Below are 14,949 nucleotides of genomic sequence, written 5' to 3'. Positions count from 1 at the left end.
CACACACACACACACACACACACACACACACACACACACACACACACACAGGCAGGAAAAGATTAGTTGGTGTCCCCCTGCTGAAGTTCCACACCCCGTCTCCGAGTTTCTTGCCGCACAACGAGCCTCGGCCGTGTCATAAATAATATTGGCTGAGGAAAGTTTGAGTCCCCCCTTCCACGCCCCCCCCCCAAGCCCCCCTGAAGCCCCCCTGCCTCGCCATTATGTCTCCTCTCAACGTTGCTCTTAATTTTGGGAAGTTGTGAGACCCCGGCGCACGATGCCTCCGCCCCATGTCTCGTGTCGTGAGTCAGCTTTACTGCGTCTCACCCCACCCCCCCCTCTCTCTTTCTGTGTGTGTGTGTGTGTGTGTGTGTGTGTTGGTGGGGGTAGGTCACTTTTCTAGCGAAAGAAAGTAACCTACCCCGCGGATCAGTTGCCCCTTAGGACCCGTAAAACAAGTCTTGCACGTATAGAATAGAAATATCCAGCTCGGTCTGTAGAAGTAGTAGTAACAGTAGTAGTAGTAGTGGTGGTAGTAGTAGTAGTAGTTGTAATCCTTGGCCCATCTGAATGTGAACCCAGTGGACTGCAGGCTGATGTTGCCCTAATCCTGCAGGCCACCATCCTCCTTTCGGGGGGCAGGGAGGAAGTTAAGGAACGGTTGTATATCTCGGCAGTGGAGCCACCCGGTTATATCAGCGACACCACGTGAAGGCATCCCTATGCATCACCCCCATCTCCTGTACTGGAAGAGTTGGGAAAGAGTGTAAAGTTAGTTATGTAGTTAGACGATTCTTTCCTTCATGAAATTGGAATCCTCAAGGCATCTCGTGGAGTCCCTGTGGTTACTTGATCGTGTAAGAATGTGTGTGGCAAAGAAAGTGTAAATAGCCCTCGTATCGGAAGGAGAAAGAGGTTGGGAAAGTGTATCGAATTGGAGACGGAGGTGTGATCGGCTGTTCTTCTTCATTGTGCATCGGATTCTTGAGGAAGTTTGGTGGGGGCCCCCCTGTGTCGTGGTGCATGCGTCAATATAGCCAGTGTTGGGAGGAGGGTGGGAAAGATCGTGGTTGTGTGTGTGTGTGTGTGTGTGTGTGTGTGTGTGTGTGTGTGTGTCTTTTTTTATAACTTCAAAGTTTGATACAGTGTGCATAGGGAAACATCAGCCGTATCGAAAAAAGTCTTAGAACTGATATTACAAAGGCGATGAACTCTCCTTTCCACAACCCAATCGCGGAGAAATCCAGTGCCAAAACTGCGAAAACAGATGCAGTGTTTCAGAAAGAATTGAGGAAGGCGTGTGGCGTAAGAATCTGTATATCGCCTTAGCAGATCAGAGGGAGGTTGGGAAAGAGTGTGGTGGGGATTTGTTTCCCGCTTGTAATGCTCGAAATTCGCATCGGTTTTGCAAGTAAGGTACAGGTTTGAGATGCTTAAAAGAAGGGTAGTTTTCTGCCTAAAGTGCCCAGGTGTACAGGTTCCTGTGTGGCATCCAAGCGTGTTTTTAATGAATGAACATATTGAGATACCTGGAAAAATTTTCATGTCTGTCTCAAATTCCAATTGTTTGTCTGAATTGTTTGATGTCTGTCGAAACTGCCTGATATCCACCTGAGATTTTGATGTTTCTTTGAAGTACCTGTCCTCGTGTCCTTACTACCTGGGCATACCGAAACTCCCTAAGGTACCCAATCGCTTATATTCCATGCGCTGTAGGGAGGTATAGTAGTCTTCTTTCCTCCTCCTCCTCCTCCTCCTCCTCCTCCTCCCACAACAACACTCACAAAAGGAAGGAATGTGCCGAGTTTGCCCATTCCTTGCGTTTAGCGGTGTGTGGATTGTGGTGCTCCATTGTCGCCATCATGAGGAAAGATGATGCGGTCTTGTGGATGATGCGTGAGGGTCTGTGTGGGAGGTGGGGGGTATTGTTTTGAATGATTCCCAGTGAGGAAGAGTTGCGGAGGGGGGATGATGATTCTGTGTTGTATGTGATGCAGGAGAGGTGTTTTGGAGGGAAGAGGTGGGGAGGAATGATGTAATGGTGTTGTGGATGATGTCTAGGTGAAATTTATCTATATCTGTCTATCTGTCTCCCTGTCTCTATCTATCTATCCATCTGTCTATCTGTCTGTCTATCTATATATCTATCTGTCTATCTGTAGGCTATATAAACATATTTGTGTGTAAGTATATATGTGTCTGTGTGCGTAAAATAATCATTTTAGAATCATCTGGCTGTTAATTATAAATGATACATACTGTTTTCCTGTAATAATTCATATATACCTGTACACATACATAGGTGTATATGATTCGTGCTATCGGAGGTGGGTAGTTAGATATATTGTTAGCTGTTACTGGAGATGGGGAGTTAAATAAGTTGTCAGCTCTTATAGGAGATGTGTAGTTAGGTATGTTGTTGGCTATGAAAATATTTAAAGGAAGTAATAAATGCATTGTACATCATCTTGTTGCCATTAGCTATCCGGTGACAGGCAGAAAGGGGACACCAATCTCTGTCAGGTATGATTAAACTGTCAATCATGTACAGCAAAAAACTAAAGTCTCTTCGCTTCTCCTGCCTCTGTATCGTGGCTGGAATTGTAGACATTTCCCGTGACTTGGTAAATTGATGTTCATAATTATCACTCATCCATGGGTGATATTAGGCATCTTTATACAGTACGTTAGGTTCAAGCATTTTTTAACTCACCAGTAAGGAAGAGGCAGGGCAGGCGAAGAGAACATACTTTTTCATTAGATTGTACAGGTTAAATAAAATAAAATAACAAATAAATCAATAAAATCCCATTGTAACTCAGCACCTGGTACATCCCATTGCTCCCAATCCCTCAGCCTGGGACACAGCGTAGCAATCCCACAGCACGTCACATCCTCACACACGCCAATCCCTCAGTGGCCAGGTGAAGAGGGTGGAGAGGGGGACGGGGTAAGGAGGGATGAGGGGGTAAGGGGAGGTAGGGGTGAGGGGTAGGGGGACAAGGGGGTAAGGGGGCCAAGGGGGGTATGGGTGAGGGGATTGGGGTGGGGTAGGGGGGTGGGGGTGCCTATTCCTGCGGTGTTATATCCTGACAACACCAGACGAGGGACCCAAAAGGAAAGTTGTTAGGCGCGACAAAAGTGTGATTTTTGTTCCGGGACGGCCAATCATGACGCTGAGAGAGAGAGAGAGAGAGAGAGAGAGAGAGAGAGAGAGAGAGAGAGAGAGAGAGAGAGAGAGAGAGAATCATACAGTGTTTGTTGTAAGAAGTTTTTTATGAATCTTTATAATTTTCAGGTCACAACTAGCATTTTTTTTTTATGTCATTGATCCAACAGCCCTCACTCACGCACCAGACTGCTTTATGCACTTTCACATGTCTCTGCATTGACGCTGATACCCACCGTCCATACTGAATGCATGGTTTTGGCAGGGGTGTTTTTATGGTCTTTCGGTGTCTCGATAATTTTGAAATAGTGTATGTAGTTATTATTATATTTACACACCTCTGCCTCATTCCACATCTGCCTCGCCCTCACACCTGTCTTACCCTTCTAGGACCATAAGGTCTGTTGCTGTTTGCTTTCCTGTGTAATACCTGCCTTACCCCCACACCTGCCTCACCCTTCTACCTGCCTCACCCACACACCTGACTTACCCTTCTGCCTGCCTCACTCCCACACCTGTCTTACCTTTCTACCTGCCTCATACCTACTCCCCGACTCCCTGCCTTACCCCTCCCCTGCCTCACCTGTGCCTGCTCCACCTGTCATCTGCCTCACCCCTCCCCTGCCTCACCTATGCCTTCTCCACCCCTCCCCTGCCTCACCCCTGCCTTCACCACCCCTTCCCTGCCTCACCTCACCACTGCCTGACCCCTCCCCTGCCTCACCCTCTTGACCTAAGGTAGTGAGTAGGCTTGTGCTTCCCTTTGATGAGGCAGGCAGGCGTCTTGTCCTCTGGTCTTCACCTTCCCCACTCTCTCTCTCTCCCTGGTTGCCATGGAGACCGAATGCCACACTTCCCGACAACCACTAAATTAACCTTACCGTACCTAACCTAACCCTAACTAACTTAACACAATATAACCTAAGCAGACCAAACCAAACTTAATCAAACCTTATCTAACCTAAACTATTGCAGCCTTATTCAGTCTAACGTAACCTAACCTGACCTAACCTAACCTAACCTAACCTGACCTGACCTGACCTAACCTAACTTAACCTAACTGACCTAATCTTAAAAATAACCCAATCCAGCCATAGAACTAAAGTCACCTAATGCAGCCAAACCCCAGAAAACATGAACTTAAACCTAACCTCATCTGACCTAGCTTAAAATACTGTGACCTTAATGGAAGGACCAAGGAAAGCTGATCTATGTTATCCGAGCCTAAATCACCTCAGTTTAATCTTTGTGTCTGTCAGTCTTTGTTTATCGCGTCTGCATGGCCGGACCATTTCTTTATCAATTCTAGCGAAGCACGATACCTTTTTACTCTTAACTTGGCCTAGAACTGCCATCTCTTCGGCTTCAGTACTGAGATGGAAGAGTAGATTAACATTAGAATATGATGCTAGTCACGAAGAAGTTCTGTGGAAAGAATGTGAAGCTGTAGTAGTATCTTCTGCCACTAAGATACGTGAAATAAGCTGCAACGGGACAAAAATTTGGGCCAGGTTAGTGTAAAAGAACTATAGGAAGGAGTGTCTGTAGTGACAGAAATACATGTCAGACTTGAAATGTACAGTTCCGGACAGTAATATTGATGCACTTTTTACCCGAGGAAATTTGAAACGCCGACATAAGATTCTGAAAAGTCTGTGCGGCTCCGGAGATGGCAATACTGGATCTCTAAAGTTATCTTTCACTGTCGTTTATTATCGTAAGGAAATTGACTGATATTTATGTCCGCCGTTCCAAGGACAAGGTACGTCCATGTGCAAGCATAAATGGACACACGACAAGCATCAGTATTTTATTTTGGTCACGTCCCTGATTTCGAAACCTGGAAAAAAACACTTTTTTTTTTATTTATGCGAGGAAGAAGGAACCAAAGGCCATGAGCCCGCAATAACAGTTCCCACCAAGAGAAAAACAAAATACAAGACAGAGCCAAATTTAAGATCCGTTCATTTCGAGACGTGGAAGTAAAACAGTGTAATCAGTATCATCCCAGCATCGTTCATTCATTTCCTACCCCCACTGCAACAACTACGCCCACACCAGCCGACTGGGCCATCCCTGCAACACATAAGATACCGCCACGTGAGTTTCTAGTGGAAGGCCATTTGCGGATCATCCTGTATAGTAAAGTACTCTACTATACTCCTTTTATTCTAACTTGGCCTAGATTTTCGTCGCTTTTCCAGCATATTTTACGTAGCTCAGTGGCAGAAAAGACAGTGCAACCCCTCCACATCCTTTTCATGGCACCTCTTCGTGACTAGCATCAAATTGTAGGGTTAATTTCTTCTTACAACCCCACATTCAAGACACCTCACAGCCCCACAGTTCCACCCCCCACAACCCCACACCCCAAACACAACCCTGGTCACTCCTCAAACACCAATAATTACAACCCCACGGCTCCAAACCCCACCCCAAACCCACAAACCCACGCACTCCACAACCCTACACCCTCACAACCCCACATATGCAATTCTCACCCCAAACCCACAGACCCACACACTCTACACCTCCAGACCCTCACAACTCCAGACCCCCACAACTCCAGACCCCCACCCCAACCCACACACAAACCCTCACACTAAACAAACCCCAAACCACACAACCCCACCCTAACCCCACAACCCCAACGCAGCAGTGTCCCCCCAAGTGATTAACTGTCGCAGAACAAAACGGGCACTTTTCTGTCGGCTAACAAGTTCCCTTTCGTGCGGTGGGCCTGTCGCTGTCACGCCCTTACACTGCGATAAGTAGTGTTGCGGGGTTGGGTTGGGTTGGGTTGGGTTGGGTTGGGTTGGGTTGGGTTGGGTTGGGTTGGGTTGGGTTAGGTTAGGTTAGGTTAGTTTAGGTTAGGTTAGGTTGGGTTGGGTTGGGTAGAATTAGGTTGGATCACCTTACAGTAGGCTTGATTGGGTTAGGTTTAATTCATCTAAGGTTTTATTCATCTAAGAGACGCATAGTTCTCATGGGGCTTTAAAATTTCACCTTCAACCACTTAAGTACAATGATGTTCTGTATAATTCATTCTTCGCAGTTTTATTCAGCTTTGGGGAGACCTTAACACACACACACACACACACACACACACACACACACACACACATTTTCTCTCTCTCTCTCTCTCTCTCTCTCTCTCCGCGTCATTCTACATATTCTCCCCTTCCCTTTCCCTATTTTTCATTCTGTTTTGGGTATAATTTCATGTCAGCCTTTCTTTAACTTTCCCTCTCTCTCTCTCTCTCTCTCTCTCTCTCTCTCTCTCTCTCTCTCTCTTTTTCCCCCACATCTGCGTCGTATAAAGGGTCGCAGCGGGGGGTCTGCGCGCCCTAACACCGGGTCGCGTTGTGGAGGTAAATGAACTCTGTCTTACGCTATTTCTCTGCCTTCTCTCTAATTTTCTCTCAGTCTGTCTCTGTTCTACCTGTGTGTGTGTGTGTGTGTGTGTGTGTGTGTGTGTGTGTGTGTGTGTGGTCTGTCTGTTTGTTCGTATGTCTGTCTGTCTGTCTTTTTCTGTCTGTCTGTCTGTTTTTCTGTCTCTGTCTGTCTTGTTTTTCTGTCTGTGTGTTTTTCTGTCTGTCTGTCTGTCTGTCTGTCTGTCTCTCTCTCTCTCTTTCTCTCTCTCTCTCTCTCTTGGCTCAGTGTGGTTTTAGAAAGGAGGGGGGTAACATTAACTTTTCCTCGCCTTCCTTATATCCTTCCTTTAATCCCACCTAATTAATGACGTACAAGTGTATGAATATTTCTCTAGTTTAGTCACGTCCTTTTGAGGGTCCGGCAAAAACAGTCACCACTTTTCAGTTTTCTACGGTCTTTTATGGAAGTGTACCAGCTCTACGACAGGTGTAAGTATGTGGTAGGAGTTGGGTGATGCCAGATAAACACAGGAACTCAGGTTGAGATGGTGACTATGCCCTCACGACTATAGGCGACTGTAGGGTACAATACGTCCAACCCCCTGCAGGTCTAGTTGTCTTCTGGCTGTTCCTATGCTGCTGTCAGAGGAAGAGGTGCAGGGGGGTGTGCATGTGATACTGGTTGTGGTAATTACGCTTCGCCGAGCTTACAAATAGTCTGATATGGTCACAACAGGCTCTCAGTAGCGCCTTCGTCCGACTTTCTCATACAATTGCTATACATCTGAACATATACATCATCATACAACCAGTTCTAGATCAAAAGTTATACACGTAACCATAGTTGTATCAGACATTGGAAGTGATTAACCTGTATGCCATGTTACAGAACGCAGGAAGATATATAAACTCAGTACTTACCTTTTAATGATCATCGGAATTTCTAGACTTAATTTCCACCAGGATTATAAGTTCGAAGCATCCGGCCATAGCCCTCTAATCACGGAAGACTGACCCCTGTCGTTCGCCTCGAGTATGACATTACCCCGACCCCAGTAGTGTAGAGTGGGCTAGTGGGTGTATCCATTATAGAGAAGCTTGTGTATTGCTCCAGGTGGAAGTTTGGGAGAGACCTGACTTACTCTACGACATATCATTACTACCGGAAACGCTGTAGGCAGGTTAAGGGGAGGGGAAGGGAGGGAAGATGAGGAGGTGTGATGAGGGAGGTGCTGGGAAGGGATAAGGGAAGATGAGGACGAGAGGAGGGAAAGGAAGAGTGAAGGTAAGGGGGGGATATGGAGTGATAGGAGAGTGAAGGAGAGAGGGGTGAGGGGAGGAGAGGGTGAGGGGAAAGCGTGAAGGAAGGTGGAGATAAGGGAAGGGGAGGGGAAGGGAAGAGGGCTGCGAGATGTGATCGAGGGGCTGGATTCTAACCCCTTCACTCCAAGAATGATTTTATTTTTTCTGACTAACAGGAGACAGTTTTACTCAGGAGGGACGTTCTTAGCCTCAAAATGATAACCCCCTTTTATATGATGAAATCCTTATCCTTCAATTCTGGCATCTGGATATTTTTATTAATCTTCAGGGAGGTCTGTCGTGGTGGAGGAACTGACTGGGAATTTACTGATGAAGAGTATTGTCCACACAGGAGTAACCATATTTAGAACCCCCAGGCTCATTTGAACGTGAACCTGGTGGACTGCAGGTCGATACTTTTATTATTATTATTATTATTATTATTATTGCAGTCCACCATCCTCCTTTCGCGGGAGAGGGAGGGAGTCGAGGGACGTTTGTATAACCGGGCAGATCCACCGCCCAGTCATATCAGTGCCACCACGTGAAGGCTTCCCTCTCCACCACCCCTCCTCAGCTAGATAACGGAGAAACACAGAAACTCAGGATATCTCTGTGCCAACGACATATCCAGCTAAAATATTTATAGAGGAACTTTTGTCCTTCTCACGGAAGAATAGGACAAGGATAACACAACCAAATATTCATTCTCCCCATCTTCCTGAGACGTGGGTTATATTAGAGAGAAGGAAAGCTAGTTTGAGAGAGAGAGAGAGAGAGAGAGAGAGAGAGAGAGAGAGAGAGAGAGAGAGATTGCGTTTGCGCTTTTGTGTTTGCGCATTTGTTTTGTGCCTTTATGAGAGTAAGGATGACTGTGTGTGTGTATGTGTGTGTGTGTGTGTGTGTGTGTGTGTGTGTGTGTGTGTGTGTGTGTGTGTGTGTGTGTGCGGTGGGAGTGCGTGAAGTTTTATTTTTTCTGCTAACTTTGTGCAGGTGGAAGTGGACAGTCTCTCCTAAGGGTGATGCTTCCATTAGGCCATGAACACTCACGCTGTTCTGGCCCTCTCCTCCCATCAATATTGCACACACACACACACACACACACACACACACACACACACACACACACACACATATCACCACTTCGGCACTAACATCCACCGTCCATGTTGAATACTTGCTTGAACTACCCCATACAGCACTGTGTTTTGGTATTAGCGAGGATGTTTGTATATGTCGGTGATCTGTAAAGTTCATTTTAGCGAAATTCAGAATCTGACATTGTTCCCTGTCTCAGCCGGGAATCGAACTCACGCCCATTAGGACAACATCTACCGACACTGTAATGAACTCGTTTGAGACTCGCATCATTGTGTAAAATTCGAGAGTCGTTCTATTTTACAGTATGTTCTTGATCCTTGTATAGAAGAATCATTGAAGCTTTGTTGTACAGATTAAGGCAGTGGACCCTTGCACACACTGGCATATTTATTTCCAGTATATTCTTAAGCGATAAAAATTCCATGGCGAATTGCATCGGAGAAATGAAGCGTTTCGAAGCCGACACCCACATCGCCAACCTAAGGATTCGAGACAGTGAAACACGTCACGGCATCATTTGTAGAGATACTACCAGAGGCGTTCAGGGGATGTCAGTCATTCTTCTTGACATTATTGAAAAAAAAAAAATTGTCAGGACTCTAAAATATCATAATACAATACATATGTAGTCTAGAGGTTGGGTGAAAATCATGGCTAGGGCTGAAGGAAATGGCGTTCGCTCATTTTCTCTCAGGAATGCCATAGACAGCAGGTGTGACACGTAATCGGAAAGTCCCCAGAATCAAGAAAATTCCACTCAGCTGTGCATTACACGTGACAGTATCACTCATATACGGGAGTTAGGAAGCAGAAGGAGTTAGGAGAGAGATTACAATTTATGTGGTAGAATTCCAAGGTACAGATTATATTGCCATCCTAATCTTAAGACGTCCCCCCTCTATGTTTCATCATAATTATAATAACCGAATAATTATTCACTATACTTTTAATGTATAGGGGATTAAATTGTGTCAGGTAATAAATCAGATATCATAATGAGCGCGTATAGAAGGCATAATTATCAATATTTATGTTCCTCAGTCTTATAGTGAATATTCTGGAAACTTCTGGCATCTTGAGATTTTAACGAGTGTTTAGGAGGAGGCTGTTAACACCTTCCCCTTACCAGTTTGTTTTGCATTGTACGTCGTTATCTTGTATATGTTATTCTATATACAGGCATAAATAGCATACATAACGCTTATGAGAAAGCTAACGTGGCATATACAGGTGTTAACTTACTTAAAGATGCTGTTTTTCCTTCCTCTCTCCTCCTCCTTCTCTCTCTCTCCTCTCCCTTCCCCTCCGTCTTCTTCCCCCCCGTCTTCTTCCCCCTTCTTTCCTTTCCCCTCTCCCATGTCTCCCCTCCTCTCCTCCTCCCCCTCATCCCCCCTACTCCTTCTGTCTCAGACACTAACTTGAACGACTGTGTGTGTGTGTGTGTGTGTGTGTGTGTGTGTGTGTGTGTGTGTGTGTTATATAACGCATTTACATAAAACATGCATACACATTAGTAGAGATACATACTCGTACAGTAAGCTGTCTACATATTCCATCGTATTGTTGTTTGTGTGATATTTTGCATGGATATGACTGTGTGTGTGTGTGTGTGTGTGTGTGTGTGTGTGCGTGTGCTTGTGCGTGCGTGCGTGCGTGCGCGTATCACTTTCCTCACGTGATTATGCGGATCCAATTACATCATTTTTCCATGCTATTTTTGTGCATTTACAGCGACCCCCACCCGCACCCACACCCATACCCCCCACCCACGACTCCACCCATACCCCCCCACCTTCGACCCCACCCACGCCCCCCCTCTCCTGCTGTCACTCCCCCTGTCTCTCTGTCAGCTCCGGTCCCACCAATTCTTTCAGCGTTACCCCAGCACCACTTGATAGCAATATATATAATGACTTTGTTATTCATATATTCCAATTTTATATACTGGGATTTTAACAGTATATACTTACTGCCTTCGCCCCACAAACAGTTGATACCAATACATACATACACGTACATATACTCGTACATTGTGTGTGTATATGTAGGTATGTAGGTATGTAATTACTTTGTTTTTCATACATTGTAATTTTTACTGTATATTGGTATCTGTACTATCTTATCACACAGGCACTTGAGAGCAATATCTAGCAGTATCTGTGTTTACTTTGCCTTTGTATATTTCCCCTCTGTTTCCCGGAAGAAGTGTAATTTCATAATACTTGTTACCACACAAACACCCAAAATCCACTGCCATAATTACTGTTTGCTCTCTTATACCTTCCTTCTTTCCACCCACCGTTTTTAACATAGTTTGTCCTGGTACGATTTTGGTGGCACTTCTAATCATGCCGTATTTATATATTTCATTCTGTATTTTCACCTCATACGCATCTAAAAATCCTCGGTTTGGTTATTTAATTTTTTTCATCTTTCGGTTTTATTAATATATATTACATTATCTCCATGAAGCATCTGAAAAAAAAAATAAATAAACTTCTTGGGTTTCCTCGTCTTGCTAGTTCATCTTCTTTGCTTTCATTCCTTTCAGTGGACTTCATCCTTCTTACTTTCTTACCTTCCTTCTCTCCTTTCTTCCCTCCTTCCTTCCGTTCTTTCGTTCCTTCCTTCCTTTCTTTCTTCCTTTCTTCATTTCTGTCTTTCCTTCCTTCCTTCCCTCCTTCCTTCCTGCCTTCTTTCTTTCTTTTTTTCTTTTTCCCTTCTTCCCTCCATCCCTTTTTCTTTCTTTCTTCCCTCTCTCCTTCAGCGTTCCTTCCTTCCTTCCTTCTTTCTTTCCTTCTTTCTTTCCTTCTTTCTTTTCCTTCCTTCCTTCCCCTGCTAATACCACCACCACCACCCTGCCTGCTTCTAATTGCTGCTGCTGAAATTAAGAAACCAATATTTTTTTCTTCTGTAAATATGTTCTGAGTTTTCCTTTCCTTCCCTTCCCCTCCCTCTCTCCTTCACCTATCCTTTCTTTCTCCTCTACCTGTCCTAATTTTACTTTCCTATCCTTTTTTATCTCGTCCTTCTCCCATCCTCGTCCCTCTCCAGTCCATATCTTTCCACAATCTCTCTCAGCGGGTGTAAAAAATTGAATGAGAATGGGACTAGTTTTGTGTGTGTGTGTGTGTGTGTGTGTGTGTGTGTGTGTGTGTGTGTGTGATTTAAACATGCTCTGTGTGGATTTTTTTTTTTTATATATTCAATGGGTGGAATCGTCTCCCCAACACCCAAAAAAAAGGGGGTAGACTTTTGCAAACAGACTGCTAACCAGGCGCGTCATTAGGGGTTTAAGTAGGCGTAAAGGGTTATTTGCAGGTAATAAAGGCTTCTTCGGTGACCCCCCTCCACACGCTACCACAGACGTCGGTCATAGTCGCCATTTTGGTACCTGGATTACGTCAAGGCACATGGTCTTGGGGAATATTGGTTGCTTTAGTTCACTGGCTCTAAAATAAGTGCAAGTTCACATGAGAGTGCAAGCGGTCTCCTACATGAAGTTCTTATCCCAGCTCCTATGAAGTTCTTATCCCAGCTCCTGTGAAGTTCGTTTCCCGGCTCCTGTGAAGGTCTTATCCTAGCTCCAATGAAGTTCTTAAGTGTCATAGTTCCAAAAGGCTGAGATGTTTATAGTTTGTAAGTGTATTGTGTAGTGTCTTACGCTCCCTTTGAAATTAATAAGTATTTTAAAGTCAGTTTCAGTGTAAATAAGGGAGATAATCGAACTCCCTTTTCCCCGCAGGGATCAAGGAAAGGGGACGAGGAAGTGGAGAGACTGGAGGGTGGAGAGATGGTAATTTTAGGCCAAGTTAAAGTAAAGAGAGTGTAGGTAACTGTCAATTTTCGGCTGAAGATTTAGGTTATTGGCAGTTCTTGGTTATCGTATTGTTTGCTGGTGAAAGTAAAATAAAGTGAGATAAAAATACGTAAATAAATTAGTGTTAAAAAAGAAAAAGGAGACATTGATGGTGGTTAGGTGACGATTTTGGTTGTTCTCCGTTCGTGGTTGTCTTCTGTGGCTACATTTCCACCACACAACTATGCCAGACACCGTTACCCGCCGACCAGAAAGACTCCCCCTCCCCCCACCTCCGTGCCTGGGAACGTGGCACCTGCGGACGCTCTTATACGCTGCCTCATTTTTGTTACGCAGGACTGGGCTCACGGACACGACACCTCCACACGACACCTGTATACATGACACCTGTATACTTGACACCTGTATACTTGACGCTTGTATACATGACGCCTGTATACTTGACACGTGTATACTTAACAGATGTATGCATGACACCTGTACACATGACACCTGCATACTTAACAGATGTATACATGACACCTGTATGCTTGACACCTGTATTCCTGACACCTGTATACATGACACCTGTGTACCTGACACCTGTATACATGACACCAGTATACATGACACTGAGTATAATGTACAAAACACCTAATGCAGAATGACACCGGTCAACAGGAAACTTGTGTACTTGACACCTGTATACGTGACACGTGTGTGACACGATTATACATAATTATGTATAACACCTGTATGCATGACATGTAAACATGATATATATATATATATATATATATATATATATATATATATATATATATATATCTATATATATATATATATATATATATATATATATATATATATATATATATATATATATAACACCTAATTGTATTGCATGTGTTATATACAATTGTGTGTGTGTGTGTATGTGTGTGTGTGTATTTTATATTATCTGACGCCTGCTTATATTCATTCATGACACCTGCAAGATCACACCACCTGAATTAATTCTCTCTCTCTCTCTCTCTCTCTCTCTCTCTCTCTCTCTCTCTGCCACCACTCGACTTTTTTGTATTAAAGAACATCACCTCTCTCTCTCTCTCTCTCTCTCTCTCTCTCTCTCTACCACCACTCGACTTTTTTGTATTAAAGAACATCACCCCATAATCAGGTAATAAAAAATGCAGTTCTAAAAATCTATATATATTTTTTCAGATATAACAGATGCGTGCTGAGGACTTGGACAGCCTCCTCAGCAGACTGGCTCACTCGTATAGGTAAGCTGTTGTGGTGGTTCTTTTCTTTGGGGGGCGTGTGTGGAGGGGGGTGCTCAACTCTGGGTCTTGAAGTCTGGAACTTGATAGATGGCGAAGATGGCATGTTATAAATGCTGATAAGGGAAGATAGGAACATTTACTCATACATATTGATGCCTGTGTTGTTGTTGTTATTATTATTATTATTATTATTATTATTATTATTATTTGTATTTGTGGTATTTTCCATTATTTTGGTGGGGTGGCCACTGTGCATGAACTCTTTGATTAAACATAAAACACTTAATAATGCAGTAAATATAGGTAGATAAGGTATAGATGGATAGGTAGGTTGGTTACTTACATTAAAAAGATCATGGTAGTGTAACAGAAGGCCATTGCCGCCATACAACAAGATTAAGTTATAGATTGAAACATAACAGTGAAATAAACAAAGACACAATCCTCGCTAGAAGATATATAGATGGATAACAAAATACAGGTAGATAGATAGATGGAGAGATGAACATTGGGTAGATAGATAAATGCCCCTACAAAACGGAACAGAGAAGCAAAGGAAAACTGTGTGAGGAAAGAAGGGAAAGTGTGTTCAGTTTGAGAGGAGTGTTTTCAGTGGGAGAGGAAGAGTGTATTCAGTGGGAGAGGAAGAGTGCATTCAGTGGGAGAGGAAGAGTGCATTCAGTGGGAGAAGAGGAATGTGTTCAGTGCGGTGGGAGGAGTGTGTTCATTCAAAGGAGTAAGAAAGTGTTCAGTGATAAAAGAAGGAGTTTAATGTGTTTAGTGAGAGGGTTTGTAACGATTCTCATATTTGCACAATTGAGAGAGAGAGAGAGAGAGAGAGAGAGAGAGAGAGAGAGAGAGAGGCGTGCAGTACCGAAACGTGAGAATGTAACTCCAATCCCCAGATACAAATAT

The sequence above is a fragment of the Coenobita brevimanus genome, chromosome 103 (genome assembly GCF_032717465.1).
Source record: "Coenobita brevimanus isolate Jiangsu-jjx chromosome 103, ASM3271746v2, whole genome shotgun sequence".
Lineage (NCBI taxonomy): Eukaryota > Metazoa > Arthropoda > Malacostraca > Decapoda > Coenobitidae > Coenobita > Coenobita brevimanus.
The sequence above is the reverse complement of the archived record's forward strand: the minus strand, read 5'-3'. Positions refer to the sequence as shown.